Source organism: Ischnura elegans, chromosome 12 (genome assembly GCF_921293095.1).
Source record: "Ischnura elegans chromosome 12, ioIscEleg1.1, whole genome shotgun sequence".
In the NCBI taxonomy this organism is placed as follows: Eukaryota; Metazoa; Arthropoda; class Insecta; order Odonata; family Coenagrionidae; genus Ischnura; species Ischnura elegans.
Window position 1 is genome coordinate 87887369 of NC_060257.1, and position 21223 is coordinate 87908591.

Here is a 21223-nt window from a genome sequence, read left to right on the forward strand (position 1 = left end):
AATGCATCGAGCAACTGTGATAGAGGTATATGCTAGAACCAAGCAACAGCAGTGATCGTCCTCGCAACTTTAGCTGACGCAAAAATAGTAACTTCGTAAGATACATCCAAGGTAGTTTGCAAGAATTACTGACGTATACAGAAAAAGATGCTAATTATTGTGAATACGAAAAGAGGGGTATCAAAGGGTGTCATCAAAGGGCTACATTTTAATGGGGTGAAAGACTATACTTTTGTCTGATGAAAAAAGGCAAGAAGAATTATCAATGCAAGTGTAGAGGGAAATGTGTGGTGTTAGTTGAAGAAACAGGGACCCACATTTGGGGGTCTGCCTCCCCCGTAGGAGGATTGCTAATTCAAAAGTTATAAAATCTGCGGTTCTCGATTCCTTTCCGAGTAAAAACTAGATGAACAAAATTAAAAATGATTTGAATGTGATGGAACCAAGTGAGTACCGCCGATAAAGGAGGCATCATCCCTCTGCTGCAAGCATAATTCCAACATCCCTCGTAGTGTGGGTAAACTCTTCTCGGGATTTTCACCGGGTTAATTCTTCCATAATGGGCAACGTTTCAAGCTCCGACTCGGGACTCGATCTCGGGGATAAATTATGTTGAATCCCGAGAAGAGTTTACCCACATCATTCGCCGGGAAAGCATCAAATCATATTTCATTCCTTACAGTGGTCTTGCTATTTGCACTAAGTTGACTTAGATTTGCGACATTAAAATTGGGAGGGCAATTTAGGGACCCAATTTGCGTTGTTGCAAGGATGCGTTTGACGACCAATCCGAGATTTTGTTAATTGCTGGATTTTAATATAGACGTAAAGGACTACCCACTGATGATATATTGGAGATAGATCACGGTGCCTCCGGTAACATCTGACGTTAGCGCTGTGGAAATTTAAAAGTCTATTGATGAATGTTCAAATTTGAAGTTATATATTCTTTTTATTATACTTGCGGACGAGATATTCGTGAAAGAATTCACCAAAACTTTGTTGACAACAGCGAAAGTCGAGGAATGACACTGACGTAAGAAATATAGACTGGAAAGCAGATAACTAAGTAATTCTATCGTCATTGTTCCCTCAAAGACGAAGCCGAAACATCAAATATTAGTTAGACTAACGAAGCACTTGGTGTGAATTTTGGTGCATTTGGGGCGCGGTAGAGGCGAGCGGGGGGAGGACGCGAGTGGCCTGCACCCAAAATCCATTTAGTCACAGCTGTCGGAAAATACCGGAATAGAAGAATATATCCGAAGTTCGCACACCTTCACAGCCACTCGAGAGGCCTCTTCATAGACCGTAGGCTCCTTTCCTGCGTTCTCGGATCTAAAAATATTTCATCACTTCTCTAAGTGTTGGTAATATCGATTTGTTAAACGCCGACGAGGCACCAAATAAGGGACAAGTCGTCTCACGACGCATCCTTTTTTACTTTCTACCATCTTCCGATTTACATTACCCAAGATGAACGCCCTGCTAGAAGCACACGCGGGATGAATTTTGCTGCACTCGAGGCGTGGGAGGGGGAGAAGCGAGCGGGGAGGGGAAGGGATCGGCCAGCCGCTCTTGTTTCCGCGACGCTGCGTGGGCGTTGGAATATTTCTTCGCGGACGCGGACTCAAAATAGGCATTTTGTGGCTAATTGGCGGCAGATACGTCAAAATGCACGAAATGTTTGTCCTAAAAGGGCAGTAACTCGGCAAAATCTATAGAGAATGTGTAACCCTCAAAAGTTGGAGAATGAATCCCGAAAGTTCGGAGGCAAAGGAGCAGGTGGGAGGTGTTAGGATTAAAAAGCTATATTTATTTTGTTTCTATTGCCTTATGTTGATTGTAAAGCAATTAGAGGAATGTTAAGTTTTTTTTGTAAATACTAATGCACTCTGTTATTATTTTGGAATGTGTGAATATATTGTATCTATTTTGCTCCAAAAAAAAAAATTATTTTCTTTTGTTATCTCAGCCACAAATTATTTTCTTTAGATTTCGTAATTTTTTTATCTAAGTTCATTGCCTCTGTAATTGGGAGGAATAAACTCAAATCCGATAGCCACGTACGTCAATAATCAAGTGTGTTTTGTTTTTTTCATAAAGTTGTGTGCATGTATTTGAGGTTTGTGAGCACTCAGGACATCGGCGATCCACGGGTCCGCGGCAGAGGGACTGGTCATCCCTGGCCGTGGTCTGGGCGATACCCGCCTTCTTCTTCTGACGGCTGACCACCGCAAGAGAAAAGGTCAGGCTAACGCATGGCGCAGACTAACCAGAGCGCCCAGTTTGGATTCCCGCCGGCGAGGAGGCGCGCGCAGGTGTATGTGCCACCGGAATGAAGCGTCTGCTAGTGTGCGACGCTGCTGCTGCCCTCCGTGAGGGAAATGCTAGAGAGAAGAGCTCGCCACGAAAAAGCTCTCTTTGGCCTACGAACTTTCAGGAGTCCACATCTCTCCATTAAGTGTGCTTAAAAATTCAAACCAGTGTGTCTGTGTGTGTGTGAGTGAGGGATTGAGGTATGTGGCTAAAGGGCTTTGATGATTTCTAATGTTCAATTTTGCTTTTCGTGATTTTCTGTTACGTGCCCGTTATTGGGATCTAAATTCTTAGCGTTGATTTTGATTTGTGTTCCTTGCTGTTTCCAATTCATGTGCATTTATGTCAGGTCTTCGGGACCACGTGCGCCTTATGACAAACTTTACTTTGTGGTTGGGATTTCTATAGGCCTCGATGAGGCGAGAATGTATTGTAAATTTGTCGTTCTTTCTGTGAGCTGCCAAATATTAAAATAGTTGGGGGAAAACATTATTTTGTGATTAGGATTGCTATATTAGCCGATGAGGCGAGAATGTATTTTAAAATTGTTGTTCTTTCTGTGTGCTGCCAAATATCCAAAATAGTTGGAGAAATAAATATCTTACCTTGGCTTGTAACAGCTACTATTGAAACGTGTCGTTTTCTTCAAGGTCATTAGAAACCCTGGATAGTACCTTTAAGTTTTTCCGTTGCTTATTATCTTATTTGTTTTCTTATTATTATTCACTCCACTGTTGGCTATCCGCGTGCTTACGTGGTGGACGGGCCTCTAGTCGAAATAGGCTGAATTTGCAAACCCGACGAGAGACACCCGTTACAAATGACCATAAAATATTATATTTTTTGAATTTCGACCTTCCCCCCCTAAATCGCATTTGAGCGAGGGTCAGGGGTTCACCTAGAGGTCTCAAAATTTTCAGGCCTTATTTTTGATCGGTCCCACAACTTTTTTTCATCGGGCCAGATGGATTTGAAAAAAATCGATTTTTCCGATCCGCCCTACTGTGCAAGTTACAACCTTGCAAGTTGCCTCAATAGATGTGTGGCGGTCACTAGGCGTTTCCATGTACAAGAATACAAATCATAGACAAGCGTTTTAAGGGATTTGACCACATGAGTTCAGTTTGGAGTAGCATTCATATTAATTAAAAATTAATTCCTACAACTCATTAATTTCATCCACCAGAACATTTAATTAAGAATAAAGGAATAACTTTTTGTAAGGTTCATTATTATATTAGCATGGGCACGACCCGGGTTTCGTAACGTAGTTACATCTTCAGGTGACTTGCATCCTTAAACATTTCTTTCAACAACAGGTGCGTATGTATAAATATAAGATACATGTAAGATCAATTACCTGAAGATGTAACTACGTTACGAAACCTGGGTCGTGCCTATATTAATATAATGGTGAACTTTACAAAGTTTTATTCCTTTATTTCCAATATACAGAGGGTTCACAAAGTAAAGCCTGAAGTTATCAGTTATATTTAATTAAGATTTCAGAAAAAAGAGATTGGAAAATATTCTACCACAAGGTTGCTGAAAAACTCCAAGGAAAAAAATACCTCGTGCCGTTTCAGTGCTGAAACACTGCCGTGACCAGGATTCGAACCTGGGTTGTTGCGGCCACAACGCAAAGTACTAACCACTATACGATCACGGCTATTCCGAGGCTTGATGAGAGTGGATTTTGGATACGTTCAGTTTCTTCTGGCGTGACGACAGAAGCGGGAAAGACCGGGGAAATCATCATACCTACCTCCCAAGTAGTTGAAAAATAGTTTCAACTGGATAATTTCGACACATTACATGCAGGCAAATTATCTGATAGGCATTGTTAATAGCGGAAAAAGCATAGTTTTGTTGGCCATTTATGTGAGTATATCTTTTAATTTTCTTCTCCTTTCTCTCATATTCTTCATTCAAATTGCGGAATGGCTTCCGAGTGGACTGATAAAAAAGGGTTTCTTTCACTACCTAATACTTCTCAAACAATGGCAACCTGAAGGGCCAGATTTCAGGAATAAATATGAATGACTTGTTAGGCTAATGATGACCTGTATAAATAATTGGGCTAGATACGTTCCAAGAATGAGGAAGCGATCTTTTGCGTGATTCATAATGCTATGGAATGCAATATTTTAGAATCATAGATGAAGAAATTCGAGGGGAATGCGTCAGGTGTTGGAAGAAGATGAAGATTGTTGGAAGTGCAGAGGGACAAGGGAATATGGAAACTGAGGGGAAGAGGATTCAAGCATAAAGGAGCTATGTCGATGAGGATATTTACTAAAAAAATGATATATAATTGCTGGTAGGCTGCAGAGGTTGGCAATATATAGAAATTAATAATGTAAAACAGGGAAAAACTCATAAAAAATGATGAAATATAGATTAGATGTAGATTTCGTGGGCAGCATGTATAATCTTTAGAGATGTTACTCTTTCATTAAAATCCATTAATATCCCGCACCAGCAAAGGTGGCCAAAAGTTTTGAAATTTTGAATAAAAAGGCTGTAATATATTACTCGGCGTGGTCTTTCTCGACGTCGAAGTATTTTTAACCGTGAGGAAAAAAAACCTTTGCCGTTTTAGTGTAGAAACACTGCCGTGACCAGGTTTCGAACCTGGAATGTTGCGGCCACAACTGAAAGTAATAACCACAACACGATCACGGCTATAACGATGATAATAAGATAAGGCTTTTGGGTACATGAAGTTTATTCAGGCGAAATATACTCCGAAGCAAGTAGTGGAAGAAACTAATTAAGTGCAGTTTAAAGTGTTGCCTGTGTTATCCAAACTGTATCCATTCCCATCTACTTCTGTGTCATCTTGTGTTATTAACGCACCCTTTTTTCAATATTCGAAATAAGAATATCCTGATGTGGCCTAATTCATTCATTGCTATCGAATTTTAGGTTTTAATCATTGAAATTGTGGCCCAGGGAATGTAGTAACATGATAATAAATGAGATCGATAGATTTGCATTTATTTAATTTTTCTCGTCTGAAATAATGCAATTTCGAGGGGTAAAATTTACAGCCCTTAAGAATCAAAATTCACTCCTTTTTCACGTCCCAGCAACCTTCTATGAAGAGTAAAATATTTCTGTGTAGCATAAGAACGCGCTCTGCGCCCTCAACGGCGCCCCGGTTACTTGCGAGTTGCCCTTAGGGTCAGATTATTGTTCCCATTGGTACATACATTTCCCACACTCCCATGGAAAATTAACCGAAACAATTTTCTCCGTCAATTAAATCGGAAATTACCTGGATTTACTTTAATTCAATTGTATCGTATTTTAAAACGAGCATTTGGGAAATTTAACAGAAAACATTCGGTTTATGACAGTGGTGATGACAATGGCTGAGACTCTGATGATCTCGGCTGGTGTGTTCACTTCGCATCTGTGACTGCCACAGGAGGAAGCGGTTTCACGATAAAGCTCAAGCAGTCAAGCCTCACGATAGCTATATGTTGCTAACATGTTGCTAGGTAGCCAATCTGAACTTGCAAAGGAGAGTACAACAAAAAAAAAACAGTTATCTTAAGAGACATGAATATAGTCTGCAAATCCATATTTTCCGCCGCTAAGAAATATCTGTGTACAATATAAAAAACAATTTATGACCGGTGCTGATGTTGATTCTATTGAAGGATTTCCACCTCTTTAAATCATTTTCCATCACCAATATGTAATGATTGAGGCATTCCACCGATTTAGATTTGCCTCAACATTCTTATAACGAAAAGATCCACCAGGGCATATCACATGTTGTGTTAAAATGTGTGGGTGCACCAACAGCAACTTCTTTGGATTTTCCCACTTCAGCGGTCACGCCAGGAGAAACTGCACGTATCCAAAAGCATTTTATTCCAAGCCTCGCAATAGCCGTGATCGTATAGTGGTTAGTACTTTGCGTTGTGGCCGCAACAACCCAGGTTCGAATCCTGGTCACGGCAGTGTTTCAATCACTGAAATGGCAAGAGGTGTTTTTTATTCCTCTTCCATGGAATTGATCTGCAATCAAAAGATAGAGTACGCAGAATTGTATGTTCCAAATTTGTTATTTTGGTCAAAATTTGAGAATTTCATTCCCATGCTGTGACAGAAGATATTTAAGAATTTGAATAATACAATAACGTCTGTAACTACTTTTTCCGACACAATGGCACTCTTCTCAAAGTATAATGGCCTTTTACCTTATTAACTTAGTGTTTCCCCTTTTAGAGTATTAATTTTTATACATTGCGTGTAAAATGACTAAAGCCGAGGTTTTACAAAATCGTATGTATTACGACCACTTGAGTCTTGAGCTTATATATTATTTAATCATCATATTATTAATAATATATTATTTAATCTTCAAACTCCCTTTTTTTCCACCCTACCAACAATTACGGTTCTTATTCAGTGTTCGTCCCATCATCATGGTCCCTTAGTGCTTGAGCCACTTCCTTTGTTTTTCCAATATTTCCATGTCCTCCTGCACTTACCTAGACTACATTCAGCATCCCGTATAACAATACCACCTTCAGCAATATCTATGACGCAATAGATACTTCCGTAATTCTTATAATAATTCGTGCCCACTGATTTCTGCCAGTCATAATTTTCTTATTTCCAAATATGTTAGTGATTTTTCTATCGAATGATTTCTTTCTTGACACCCTCCGTCATGATCCTATAGTCATCTTAATATCCCATTCATATCTAATCCTTCTCTCTGGTCATTCAGGTTGGCATCGTATGAATGGATTGTAGGCAGTGAAGAAGTCCCCATTTTTATCTCGTTACTCGAGAGTCCATCTTAACTTATAACGGAGAATGGGACAAAAAAAGATAGTTATCTTAAGACATACATAAACGGCCAAAAAAAATTCTTTTTTGTCGTTAGCAATGCCAATCGGAAAATTTTTCTGTCCGTCGTGTGGCGAAAAGATCAACCACTAGAGGAAACCGTTTTGCTTTGTTGATAACGTATGTGCGAAGAAGCGACATTAATTTCTCCAGAGTCTTCCGCTTCAGTCGTATCCAAAATCCGTTTCCCTCAATCCTCGGAATAGCCGTGATCGTATAGTGGTTAGTACTTTGCGTTGTGGCCGCAACAACCCAGGTTCGAATCCTGGTCACGGCAGTGTTTCTACCCTGAAACGGCATGAGGTGTTTTTTTTGTTGTCACTTGAAATCGTCACGAAAAAGAAATGATATTGAAGTAATGACGAATGGATTTTTGTCCAAATTTATGACCTCTGATAATATCGAAAAAATTTATTCGAAAAGGCTTTTCTAGTCAACTTTTTTATTTCAACCATTTATGAGTAATAAATGAAGAATAGTAATGGATACATTTTTGCGCGTTTATAATAACATGATTTTCCGATGTCTGGATCGGCGTGTAAAAATCTAGATACAATTCCTGAAATTCCTCATGCATTGTACATTGATGTATTTGCATTTGAATATCACTTAATTTGATTGTTTTCAACTTCGCTTTCACCAATTTTCACGAACCCATGTCTGCATCCTGGTCACTGCAGAATTTCTAAGCTGATGAAGTATGAGATGATTGTTCTCACGCTTGAAATTACATTACAACCCTAAGAATAATCGCAACACATTTAAACTATTTTTTAATTCAAAATTCCGTAATTTTTTCTGACAGATATATTAATGGATTTGAATAAAGCAAAATAAAAAACATCCATAACGATGATACGGGTAGCCGTCGTAATGGTACCATTCCTCATGAATTCCGAGTTTACATTCAAATTTTGGTCTTACTCCCCGTTAACATGCGTTTACTCAGTTCATAGTATAATTTTTTATAAATTGCCTCTTAAATAACTGAAACCGAGGTTATCCACAATCATATGGATTAAGAGCATCTTTGGGCGTACAGGTTCACAGGTATTTATGCATTTTCATACTCATTTTATTCCATCCTCCGAACAATAATATATCTTATTCAGTATTTCTCCTCATTGCTATAAGTAGATCCCATTGGCTCGAGCAATTTCCTCCGCTGTTTTAATATTTCCTTGCCCCTCTAAGCTTAATCACTTCATTACAGCTGCCGCATTCTCCCTCAAAAAGTTCATTTAGGATTAACAAATGTGCTTCAGTCTATAGCAATATCTATAACGTAAATTATTCCCTTCCTCATTCTTAGTTCCTCATTCTGATTTCTACTGATCATTATGAAGTCTAGGATATCTTATTTACATTGAAGATAGTGATTTAATACTACTGAATATTTTCTTTCACGATATCCTCAGTGAATTCTGATGTTGCAATAGAGAATATAGAAAAAATGGGACTTAATTATAAGAGATATTTAAATGGTCTGCAAATCCATATTTTTCCGCCATTAAAATACCTAGGGGAAAATTTGCCTGAAGTTCTTTTTCCGAAATAATCTACTTGGAGTTATCACCTGTTGTGTTCGAACGCATGCAAAACGTAAGAGGCAGTGACGATAAGTTCACGGGCTTTTCCAGCTTCAACGGTCACGCCAGGAGGAACTTGACGTACCGAAAAGCCTTTTCAACCAAGCCTCGCAATAGCCGTGATCGTATAGTGGTTAGTACTTTGCGTTGTGGCCGCAACAACCCAGGTTCGAATCCTGGTCATGGCAGAGTTTCAGCTCTGAAACGGCATGAGGTGTTTTTTTTTCTCACGCTTAAAATAATTCTTCAACCTACAAGCAGAGCAGTCCAAATATGTAATGTATTTCAATTTTCTCTTTTTCTTTGTCACCATTATAATTTTCTGTCCCATATTGTGACTGAAGATATTTAAGGATTTGATAAAACAATAATATCTCTCACTTTATATGGCACAATGGCACTCTTTTCCATACATATTGGCCTGATACCTTATTAACCCATTCAAGTATATAGCCGGCGATTCGCCGGCCTTTCTTTTTCTTATTGTAAAGAGGTAGCCTTTAGTATGATTTTAGTTGTTTTATTTTAAAATTGTTTAACAATAATAAATTAATATTAAGTTGAAAATAAGTATTATGTACCAAAAATACTAGAATTATCCTTTTAGAAATAAATGAACCTTGACATAAAATGTCATTTATGTGAAATGCAAATTAAATCTTTAAGAGAAACAAATAAAGGGATATAGGCCCAAGTTTACCATGAAAAATTAATGGGCGAATGGATTAACTAGGCTTTACCCCTGTTTAGAATATTTATTTTTATACATTACGTGTCAAATGATTGAAACCAAAGTTTCCAACAGTCGTATGTGGTAATACCGCTCTTAATTCCTATTTCTTGAACGTATTGACATATATTAATTAATATTCATACTCCTTTTCCTCCCACTTACCAACAAATATATATGTTGGTCAGTATTTTGCCTCATAGACACGGATTCTTTTTTCTTGAGCCTATTTCTGTTTTTTTAAATATCTCAATGTGTTTCTGTACATTCTCAGACTTCATTCAACATTCCCTGTAATATTGCCGCCCATAGCAACATCTACAATGCAAAAGATCCCTTCCTTATTTTGGAATATGTCGAGCCATCCGATTTCCAAATTATTTCTCCCGGCATGCATATCATTTCCATTGACGATGGATATTTTTCAGGTGAATGTTTTCTTTTTTGTCATCCTCCGTCATGGGTCAATTTTTATCTTAGTATCTCACCCAAATTTAACCCTCCTATCTGGTCCTTAAGATTGCATCGTTCCACGGAAAATAGGTAATGAAGAAATCCCTTTTTAAATTGTTACACGGGAGCCAGGCTAAATTTGCAACGAAGAATATAACAGGAAAGAGAGGTAGTTTAAAAAGATATTTAAATGGCCTGCAAATCCATATTTTTCCGCCATTACAAATACTTATCGGAGAATTTGCCTGAAGTTCCTATTCCGAAAAGATGTAAGGCAGCGACGACCACTTCTATGGCTTTTTCCGCCAGGAGAAACTACGCGTATCCGAAACCATTGTATTTCAAGCCTCGGAATAGCCGTGATCGTATAGTGGTTAGTACTTTGCGTTGTGGCCGCAACAACCCAGGTTCGAATCCTGGTCACGGCAGTATTTCAGTCACTGAAATGGCAAGAGGTATTTTTTTAAACCTCGATACGGCACTTCGACTATGAAATAGGATGATTACGGGGACTACGATTTGGCATTTTGTATGTTCCGAATCTCTGACATAATTTGGTTTGGCAGTTAGATTTAAAATTGCGAAAAATAAAAGTCGCGATTGTGCTCTGGGTATAATCGAATACTACCTAAAACATGCTTCACTTCAAATGCACCTTTGAAACGACGCAAAGATGTGAGGAGGTTACGGACATCAATCACATAAAAAATCTGATTTATGATCAATATTTTTAGCCATTTTGTTATCGTAACACTACAATGCAAATCTGGAATAAAAATAGCATACATTTATTGCAGCTTGTAAGAATATTAAGCCTTAAATGAAAAACCTAATCTTAACTTCAATATTAGTGTGATGTGTCTCATCTATGTCACCGTCAAAAGCTGTTGTGGTTCAATTATAGTTTTACTTCCGATAAAGAAGCAAGTTAACGGATAAATCAGGATACACGTGTTTAATTTCTCCATGGTAAATTGATTCTGAAAGTTTATGAGAAGAAAATCCTAATTGCAAGTAGCACAAGATTTAAAAAATTCACAATCAGATTTTATTTATTTATTCATTATCTTAGGACGCCATGATGTTTTCGTTTTGGGAAACTTCTCGAAATGTTTATTTTTTTGATAGCAAATGTCCTTAAATCGACTGATCAATATGGCAGTCATTCTTGTATCGAAAGCATGGTGACGCGACCGTGACGTGATTAATATGCAGTAATGAGCCATTTTTTAACGACTAGAAGGCTTCATAAAGTGTCTACGAGGATCATATGCAGGCAGATCTTCAATAATTTAGAAATATTAATATAATATAAACAAAGTCAACAAGCTATTACTGAAATTTACATCAGGAATACAGAATCCACGAGTAAGAGCCCCATTACACCGGCAGCATTTATTATCGTTGGAGATGTTATTGTTTTATTCAATTTCATTAAAATGCTATGTCAGAGCGAAAAACTAAGAATTTTGACAAGAAAGAAGGAATTAAAGTTGTGATAATTCATCCGTCTTCTCCTCAGAGATGCTTAATATTCCTAAGGGTGATAAAAAAAACACCTCTTGCCATTTCAGTGATTGAAACACTGCCGTGACCAGGATTCGAACCTGGGTTGTTGCGGCCACAACGCAAAGTACTAACCACTATACGATCACGGCTATTGCGAGGCTTGATGAGAGGGAATTTTGGATGCGTGAAATCTCTCCTGGCGAGATCACTGTAGCGGGAAATGCCGGAGAAGTTATCGTCGTTGCCTCCCAAGTAGGTATACATTCCAACAAAACACAACACGTGATAGTTCCAAGTAGATCTTTTCAGCTTTAAACCATCAGGCAGATTTTCCGATAGGAATTGCTTGTGACAAAAATGAATGGATTGGCAAATCGTTTTTGCATTTCTTAAAATCACTGTCATTTTTCGTTATATTCTCAGTTGCAAGTTCGGATTGTCTCCCGAGTAAAAAGTAAAAAATCGTGTTTCCTTCACTTCCTACATTCCGTTCAAACGATGCCAACCTGAAGGACTGCAGAGTAGGATTAAGTGTGGGTGAGATACTAAAATGAAAATAGACCCATGACGGAGGATGACAAAAAAGAAAAAAATCAATAGAAAAATAGTAACGCTTAATAGAATTAAGATATCATAGACGAAATAATGATCGGAAGAATCCTTACCCTTGCTACAGTCAATTTTCTATCATCGTCAGTATTAAGCTAGATCAGGAAAGCCTATTATTATATTTGTATCCATCGTCTGGCTCTTCCACTGTTGATTCCATATTTTCTTTGCCCTTCACTACTGATTGGACGCGATGGGGATGATAGCTTAAAACAAATCTTAACGAATCATCAAAAATTATATTGGCACTGCTGGCATAAGTGTTCTGTGAAATATTGAATTTCTTTGTTCGGGATTCGAACCCGAATCCTGCAATTACCAATAATGGAAAGATATTCTATCGCTTTAAAGTCCATGTAACATGCATTTAAAGTGAAGGTAACGGCTTTCTCTTGAGCTATCTAATGATTTCAAAGATTTCAGCTAGATTCGCTCCAGGTGCCATTAAAAAGTAAAGAGTTATTTTGAGAATATTAGAATCGAAAAGTCAGTTGAGCCTTGGATTGCGACATGGAATGATTATGATTGTTAATAAATCAAAATAAGGAAAAATGAATCGGTAAACAATTCTCGTTTTGAAATAAAGTTGAATGTCGGTAATTAGGGATGGACGGATCCAGGATTTTTTTCGTATTCGGATCGGATCCTTGATTTTCGGAGCCAGATCTTTCGCATCGGATATTTTCGGATCCAAATACATTTTCAAAATCCTGTCGCTGAGATTCCCCCGATGATTGTTCGATTTCTTAGGAAGAGTCACACTATGTGCCATAGGTATTTTGTATTTTTTATTTCCCACGGCTGAAATTCTCCTACGTAACCTCTGCGAGAGCTTTCAAACAAAACGGTTCATGAGTAGGACAAGAATCGCATGCGACGGCGCATTCGAAGATAGAATCGGAACTCTTTCCACCCTTATGCATTGCATTCACTGAAGCTATTATTTAAAATTTCAGATCCAGATCCGATGTCTTTCGCGACTTTGGATCCGATATATCCGACGAAGGGCAATATCCGCGGATATTTGGATCCGAGGTATCCGATCCGACCATCGCCATCGGTAATATATTGGTATAATTATCCTCAAAATTAAAAAACAAGTTTAAATTCAGTTTTAAACTCGTAACGCCTCAAGAAAAAGTTGCGTTCTATTGAAACCGTAGTTACAAACTCTTCATTTTACTTGCCGAATCTCAGGAGCTTAAACTCAGTAAATAAGTCTATTCGTTTATCGCTCCTAAATATGTGGCGTCAATCGACCTCGGATTCCCATCAATTGAGAAAAGCTCAAATATTTCTAGAAGTCAAACACCAGCAAGGAAGTCAAACACCCGTTAGGATGCTGTAATAATGCCTCAGGCTGGGGATTAAACTCTTCTAATTGCTAATTTTCAATATGATTTGGGATTGAAATGGCCTTAAATGGACCACGCAAAATATTCCATAAGAATGCATAAAGGATATAGAATTTTTTTCATTACAAGAATGAATGATGTGATCTAACAAAGTAAAATCAATGTTATTACTTCTAATGATTTATTTATTTATTGTTACTCGTATTTGATAAATTTCTGAAAAAGTTATTTTCACCCCTAATCTATTTTATAGCTCACGGGATATGTCGTTACTTTTCGTAATGTAAATTAAAAATTCAAAGTCATTAATATCTTCGGTCATTAAGCAGGACCAAAATTTCTAAATGATGATAAAAAATTAATGTAATTGTTATTGGGAATATTTTTCCTCAGAGATGCTTAATAATCCTAAGGGTGAGAAAAAAAACACCTCATGCCATTTCAGTGATTGAAACACTGCCGTGACCAAGATTCGAACCTGGGTTGTTGCGGCCACAACGCAAAGTACTAACCACTATACGATCACGGCCATTCCGAGGCTTGAGGGAAACGGATTTTGGATACCACTGAAGGGTGAGACGCCGGAGAAATTAATATCGCTTCTTCGCACGTACGTTATCAACAAAACGAAACGGTTTCCTCTAGTGGCTGATCTTTTCGTCACACGATAACTAACTTTTCTAACTAACTAACTCTTAAGATAAATATCTTTTTTGTCAAATTCTCCGTTACAAGTAAAGATGGACTCCGGAGTAACGAGTTAGAAATGGTGTTTCCTTCACGACCTAAATTCTGTTCAAACGATGCCAGCCAAAAGACCCAGAGAACAGGATTATGAATGAGATATAAAGATGACTATAGGCTCATGACGGAAGATGACAAGAAAGAAATCATTCAATAGAAAAATCTCTACCATATTTGTAAATAAGAAAATAATGATGGTCAGAAATCAGTGGGCACGAATTATTATGAGAATTACGGAAGTATCTATGGCGTTATAGATATTGCTAAGGATGGTTTTATTACACGGGATGATGAATGTCGTCTAGGTAAGTTCAGAAGGACAAGGAAATATTGGAACAACAAAGGAAGTGATGACTGCTAATTTCCGGGTTCTCCAGCCGCGTCTGTCGTTTATAGTTGACTACAGTTTCGGAAGCCATCCTGCTTCCGTCTTCAGGTCGAAGGTGAGAAGTGTTCATTTTTTGCCGTCTTATATAGCACTGGCCGATCTCCTCCTGTGCGCTGATTGGTCAGAACTCTCTTCCAAACGTTGCTGATTGGGTAGCCGTTGTCCCTGTTAATATTTTGCCTTTTGTGGATTTCAATCGCTTCCCTAATTTGCCTTGGGTAGTAGCGACTCTCTTTTGCCACTATCTTCGCTTTTTCAAATTCAATGTTATGGCCGGCCTCACTCCAAACATGCTCTGCAATGGCTGACAAGTGCAGTTGTTTTTTATTGGTAAACTTGGCTGTTTGATACGTGCAGTTTCTTCTGCATGCCCGTTGAAACGGGAGAAGCTATCGTCGCTGCCTCCCTCGTGGACGTGCATTCCAACACATCAGGTGATAGTTCCAAGTAGATCATTTCAGAGGCTCAGAAACTTGAGGCAAATTTTCATTGCCTCAGGCATTATAAACGGCGGCCCGAGAGGCCAAATTATTTTTTTCCTACAATTTTATATTCACTATTTTGAGTTATCATTTGCAGTTATCTTCAGAGATGAGGAAGCAACTTTGGTAGCCCATTATTTTTAAAGCCCTAAGTAAAAAATGCTACTTAATGGCCACTAAGTGCAACCGTGAAAATGAAACACCTTCAAGGTCCTGTTTATATCCATGTTTAGCCTAATTATTATTATTATTGTTATTGTTATAGATAAACATATGAATAAATGGTTAACTAAGTTTAGAATTGTGATATATCGCAAAGTTATCCTAAATTGTTTGTTTGACACTATTGTCACAACGAATTTAGCCAACCTTAGATTCTTGTAATAGGTCTGTTATATCAAAGTGAGATTCTTTTTCTTTTTTTCTTATGTTGAAAATATTGTTTTGCTGAATCGTTTTCATGCTCTTGGCGATCTGCACTGGTTGCATTTGTCTGCAATTCTATTTATTTACTTCTTTTCTTCTATTTATCTACCAATGATGAAAATGTAAAAATTCCAAACAATTTCAAATGTTTTTTCTCAAGTACCCACGAAAATACACGAAATAATTATTGTTATTATTATTTTAATTAAAATCACACCATAATTTTGTAATTATTAATCTTAATTTCTGGGACTAACACCCTAAATGAGGCAATGAATTAACGTGTGAAATCATGTTAAATTAAAAATTTGTGAATTTGAAACATGAATTTAGTAACAACAAAATAAACCAAATAAATAAACCAACTAAAATAATATGTGAAATTTAGAAAGTTCTTTATTTTACATGAAGCAATTTCACCCAATCACGCCTCAAACAATCAATTTTAGTATGAATTCATGATTTCTAATTTATCACTAATTATTAGCAAGCATGCATTTTATGATATTTTTATTCACATCTGTACTGGGACAAATTTTGGCCAATTCTTCATCCTCATGCTAGCTCATTCATATCATGTTGCAAAATAAAAAAGAAATGAAGTAAAGTGCATGGAAATTCAACTATATATACTACTGTATCACAATTCTGATCTCCTGATTTCCTCAAACCTGAAGTCTGATCTTTATGTATGTTGATCATCATTTATTAATTTCTTTCTTTGAAAGGCACTCACATTTTTAGCAAAATAGAATTTATTTTTAGCTTTTAACCTATTTTTTCCACATTCTTATGGATTTATAACACCTTCAAAGTCCATCCCATGGAGAATATATTCTCATTGACGTTCACATACCCTATATTCTCCTCGGTACCGTTAATAACATGATGTACTTAGTATTAAAATTCATCAGGAAAGCCTATTATTATACCTTTATCCATCATCTGACTCAGATACTGTCGTTTCAATTTTTTCCTTTAGTACCCATTCCATTGCAAGCACTACTTCTTCTTCGGGCTTCTTTGTCCACTATCTCTGAGTTAGCCCAAGTATTTTTCGTGATAATTTTTTTAATTCGGGAAACATTAAATCCAAAAATAGTGGCATTAACTATGGTTCAAAGCAATGAGATTAAAAAATTATTCCTTGGTAATCACAAGATAAAAATTCTCTGGAAAAAAATTCAATTGCTTCATAATATTATGATGACATTTTCTGAGACTGATATGGTCAGAAGACTTCCTTGCTTCACATCACGACTATAGGAGAGGAATCTTCAGTGGAAAAAATATCGTATTCACGCCTCGAAATATCTATAATCTTATAATGGTCAGTACATGGCTTTGTGAATGTAATAACACAGATTCTTATCCTGGTCTCGGCTGTCTTGCTGCACTGAAATATCAGGAGTTAATTTTGTTCACTATCGCGAAATTTAGCTCGTTAAGGTATCATGCCTCCACGTTCCATTATTACAAACAGTAGGTATTAATGTAATAATGATGTTGAAAACCCAACTACGTTTTTTGTGACTCGTAATATTTGATTTAATTCGTCAGAAAAATTACTTACGAATTTGAAGGAGATTATTTGACTAATTTCAAATGAATCCGTAGTCTGTTCGAATGAGCAGGATAAAATTTTTTATCATAAAAGTTATAAATGCTGAGACCTGTGGCATGGTGATAGAAAATATCTGAAAAGAGATTCCAGCCTTTCAAAACTATAAATATAACAACATTAGTGGTCACATATCTACGGCCATAATATAAAATTTCCATATACTTTTTGCTTCGATATCCGATCGTGGAAGTTACCAATAATTTACGTTATCATCTCTGCATTTTAAGAGTGATATACGCCGTTGTGAATACTAATATATCTTACGTATTGATATTTCAATTCTAATTAAAAATTTTGGAGTCAGAATATTTTTTGCATTCATTTCATAATTGATATGGCTCTGTGCAATGTAGTTTAAAATTATCCCGAAAAAATTATATTTTTTTCTGAGTCTCAAGAAATTGAAAATAAATGGCACAATTATTAATGATTAAGTACCATGACAAGCCGTGAAAAAGAGGTTTTTCAGACAGTCTTAGACGAAGACATGATGAATTTCGGTCATATCTTGAAGCACAATTATGTGATGAATAACGTCGCAAAAGAAGACTGGAAGAAGAGATAAGGAAAACCACACATGGGATGCGTAGGACATATCATCAATAATATATAAGACAGGACATTTATAACTATGAAAATGTGGCTGAAAGCATAGTTCTGGGGAGAGCTGCGCTAATTAAGATTCTGACCCATAATGACGATTACAATGGTTAATAAGTTAAGTGAAAATGAAGAGAAAAGCATTTCTCATCTTAAATGCGAATGAAAGTTGGGAATATTTTGCTTTATGCATGACTTGAAAGCTTAAGTTTAAAACGAACTTAGACTTAACTTTCCGATACTCAGGAGTTTAAACTGTGAGTGAGTGTATTAGTTCACTACGAATAGCGTAACTCGACTTTGAATAGTCATCGATTGATAAAAGATAAACTTTTTCTAGTCTTCAGCCACCAGCAAGGTCTTCGTCTATTTAGGGGGATGTATCCATCATAAAATACCCTAAGTCGATTTTCCGATTGACGCGGGGTGAAGAAAGACCGCAAGGCAGAAACGATCTCTATTCGCTTTCCTCGATTTAATGGTCACGCCAAGAGAAACTGCTCGTATCCAAAAGCCGTGTATTCCTAGCCTTGGAATAGCCGTGATCGTATAGTGGTTAGTACTTTGCGTTGTGGCCGCAACAACCCAGGTTCGAATCCTGGTCACGGCATTGTTTCTGTGGTGAAACGGAACGAGGTGTTTTCTTTTCCTCAACACGGCAATTGCGAATTCGGTAATGTAAGTATTCCGCACAATCGATGTTCTTTTGTTTTCCTCTGCCCTAATTTTCACATTCATTTTTAATGTGGTTGTAGAAAGTGCGATTGAAAGTCAATGACAAAATGAAAGCCACTTATAAAAGAACTATATGAAGAAGTACTATTAAGTAAACGTAGTACAGGCATCTCCTTAACCTAAATAATTATTTTTTCACATGTCTTGTATTGCTATCCAATAAATTATTTATGATTAACCAGTCAATTTACTAACCACTAGGTACAGGGATGGGCGAACTCTTCTGCAAAAGAAATCTCTTTCTATAACAACAAATCTCTACTGGAACTCGTACAAATGGCGGTTGAATCCTTTCCGTGTCAAATAATATTAATGAGGAATGATTTTGTTGTATATCCGATAAATTTCAATGCAGTCATATCTTCTCATGACCCTTAAAGGCCACTGTTGTAAGCAGTCAGACATTATACTATTTTTTCTTTGTAAAAGTATTTAAAATACCTTTGTGAACATTTGGGGTTCCATTGTACAACTTAAAGTATGGCAACTTTTCCACAAAACATTTTTTTCAATACTTTTATCTGAATATGTTTTCTAAACCTAGTGATACACTGAAGGTGACATTTTTAAACAAACCATCTCAATAATTACAATTGATACATAGTGATAGGCTTTTTGATGAAAATGAGACGTGGATATTCTAGAGAAAAATCCATGTGTGAGACAAATTAGCAGAATTTTCAGGGAATTTGTGGACGAGAGACAGAAAAAGATATAAATGAAATAATTTCTGGTCTAAATACATACCTATTCTAAAAATCAGCAGGGATTTTGGCTAATTAATATTTCTCATAGAGATCTAACTTATCCCGTCCGTCAAAATGTTGTAAGAAAGCAACATCGCCAAAATAAATACAGTGATTAAAGCCACAATAGTGCTTCGATAAGCATATTTCATAGTTAGAATCAATTTCATTTTGTCCAGGATCTTGGAAGAATAAATTTAAACTTTGTTTTCCACAGAATGTTTTTGTTAAAACACGACCATGGTTTCGATGGCTCGTGCCATCTTCTGGAGGACGATTTAACAGTTGAAAAACTAAGTTTAAATTTATTCATAGAATACGTTCAGCATATTCCATAGATTATCTCCGGAAACTACCCACATTAGTCTATACACCTTTACTTTGTAGCTTACCGCCCTAGTCATCCTGCCAATTTCGTTTCCATGGCAGAATTTTTAGTTTCGCATCGATGAAATCCCAAGAAAAAAGTGGATATTGGAAAAATCGGTCACTCCAGAAGAAACTGCACGTATCCAAAAGCCACTTTCATCAAGCCTCGCAATAGCCGTGATCGTATAGTGGTTAGTACTTTGCGTTGTGGCCGCAACAACCCAGGTTCGAATCCTGGTCACGGCAGTGTTTCAATCACTGGAACGGCAGAAGGTGTTTTTTTTGTTGTCACCTGAAATCGTCACGAAAAAGAAATGAAATTGAAATAATTACGAATGGCTTTCTGTCCAAATTTTTTTCCTTTGATAATATCGACAAAATTTATTCCAAAAGGCTATTTCAGTCAACTTTCTTATTTCAACCATCTATGAGTTATAAATGAGGGATAATAACGGATACATTTTTGCGCGTTTATACTGTCATGCTTTGCCGATGTCTGGATCGGCATTTAAAAATCTAGATACCATTCCTGAAATTCCTCATGCATTGTACATTGATTCATTTGCATTTTAGTATCACTTAATTTGATTGTTTTCATCTTCGCTTTCACCAATTTTCATCTCAAATGTCATGAGGTGTTTTTTTCCCTCTCCTTTGGCATGAACCTGCATCGTTGGGCCAACCACGACGTTTTATATATTAATTTTTTTCTTAATAAGTTTTATTCTTAATTTCCCATTTTTTTGTCATTATCCCATATACCATTGTCCCTCGTTGTGACGGAATGTGTTGAAGGATTAGAATAAAACCAAACCATCACTAGCCATATTTACCGACGTAACGACACCCATCTCAATGTTTGACGGTACATTGGCGTTATATATTACTAACTTCGTGTTGATTTCGTTTGGAGTAAACGTGTACAACGACTGCAACCAAAGGCTTTAAACAAAGGTATCGATTAATACCACCATTAAAGGCTAATACTTGAGCATATTCACATATATTAATTAATATTCGTGCTTATATTTACCCAAACTTACAACAGTTATACATATTTTTCAGTATTACGCCTCATCGACAAGGTTCTTTTATGTATGAGCCTCTTCTTCCGCAGTTTCAATATTTCCTTGTCGCATTGCACCTACCCAGACTTCATTCTGCATACACCACACCCAAAGCAACATCTATAACGCAAGAGTTGGTTTCCTCATTCTTGGATTATGTCGAACCCACCAATTTCTACCAATCATTATTTCGTCTTCTTTACCTTATAACCATGAAGGATAGCGATTTTACTAAGGAATGTTTTCTTCAGTGTCATCCTCCCTCAGGTTGGCAACGTTTGAACGGAATGTAGGTAGAGAAGGAAACACCATTTTTAGCTTGATGCTAGAGTGCCTATCTGAACTTGAAACGAATAATATGACGAAATAGACTGTTCTCTTCAGGGATATGTAAATTTTCCGCAAATAAGTACTTACCTGCAGTTATCTATGCCTTTCGGAAAACTTGTCGGAAGTTCCAATGATGGAATGATCTACTTTGATCTATTACTTGTGAAATTGTGCTGCTCATCTACGAGGGAGGTAGCGTCGATACCTTCTCCGACTTTTACCGCTTCAGCGGTCATGTTAGGAGAAACTGAACGAATCCAAAAGCCTCATTTCTTA

The 21223-nt window shown here is 36.9% G+C and overlaps 8 non-coding genes across 8 annotated transcripts; 6 read left to right on the plus strand and 2 right to left on the minus strand.

Moving 5' to 3' along the window:
- Positions 1–3916: 3916 nt before the first annotated feature.
- Positions 3917–3988, minus strand: Trnah-gug. Its single transcript has one exon. It is a non-coding gene; the product is annotated as a tRNA-His (tRNA).
- A 2233-nt stretch (positions 3989–6221) lies between these two features.
- Positions 6222–6293, plus strand: Trnah-gug. The gene has a single exon. It is a non-coding gene; the product is annotated as a tRNA-His (tRNA).
- A 1103-nt stretch (positions 6294–7396) lies between these two features.
- Positions 7397–7468, plus strand: Trnah-gug. The gene has a single exon. It is a non-coding gene; the product is annotated as a tRNA-His (tRNA).
- Positions 7469–8896: 1428 nt separating this feature from the next.
- On the plus strand, positions 8897–8968 carry Trnah-gug. Its single transcript has one exon. It is a non-coding gene; the product is annotated as a tRNA-His (tRNA).
- Positions 8969–10319: 1351 nt separating this feature from the next.
- On the plus strand, positions 10320–10391 carry Trnah-gug. Its single transcript has one exon. It is a non-coding gene; the product is annotated as a tRNA-His (tRNA).
- Positions 10392–11549: 1158 nt separating this feature from the next.
- Positions 11550–11621, minus strand: Trnah-gug. Its single transcript has one exon. It is a non-coding gene; the product is annotated as a tRNA-His (tRNA).
- A 6617-nt stretch (positions 11622–18238) lies between these two features.
- On the plus strand, positions 18239–18310 carry Trnah-gug. Its single transcript has one exon. It is a non-coding gene; the product is annotated as a tRNA-His (tRNA).
- A 1414-nt stretch (positions 18311–19724) lies between these two features.
- Positions 19725–19796, plus strand: Trnah-gug. Its single transcript has one exon. It is a non-coding gene; the product is annotated as a tRNA-His (tRNA).
- The last annotated feature ends 1427 nt before the right edge of the window (positions 19797–21223 follow it).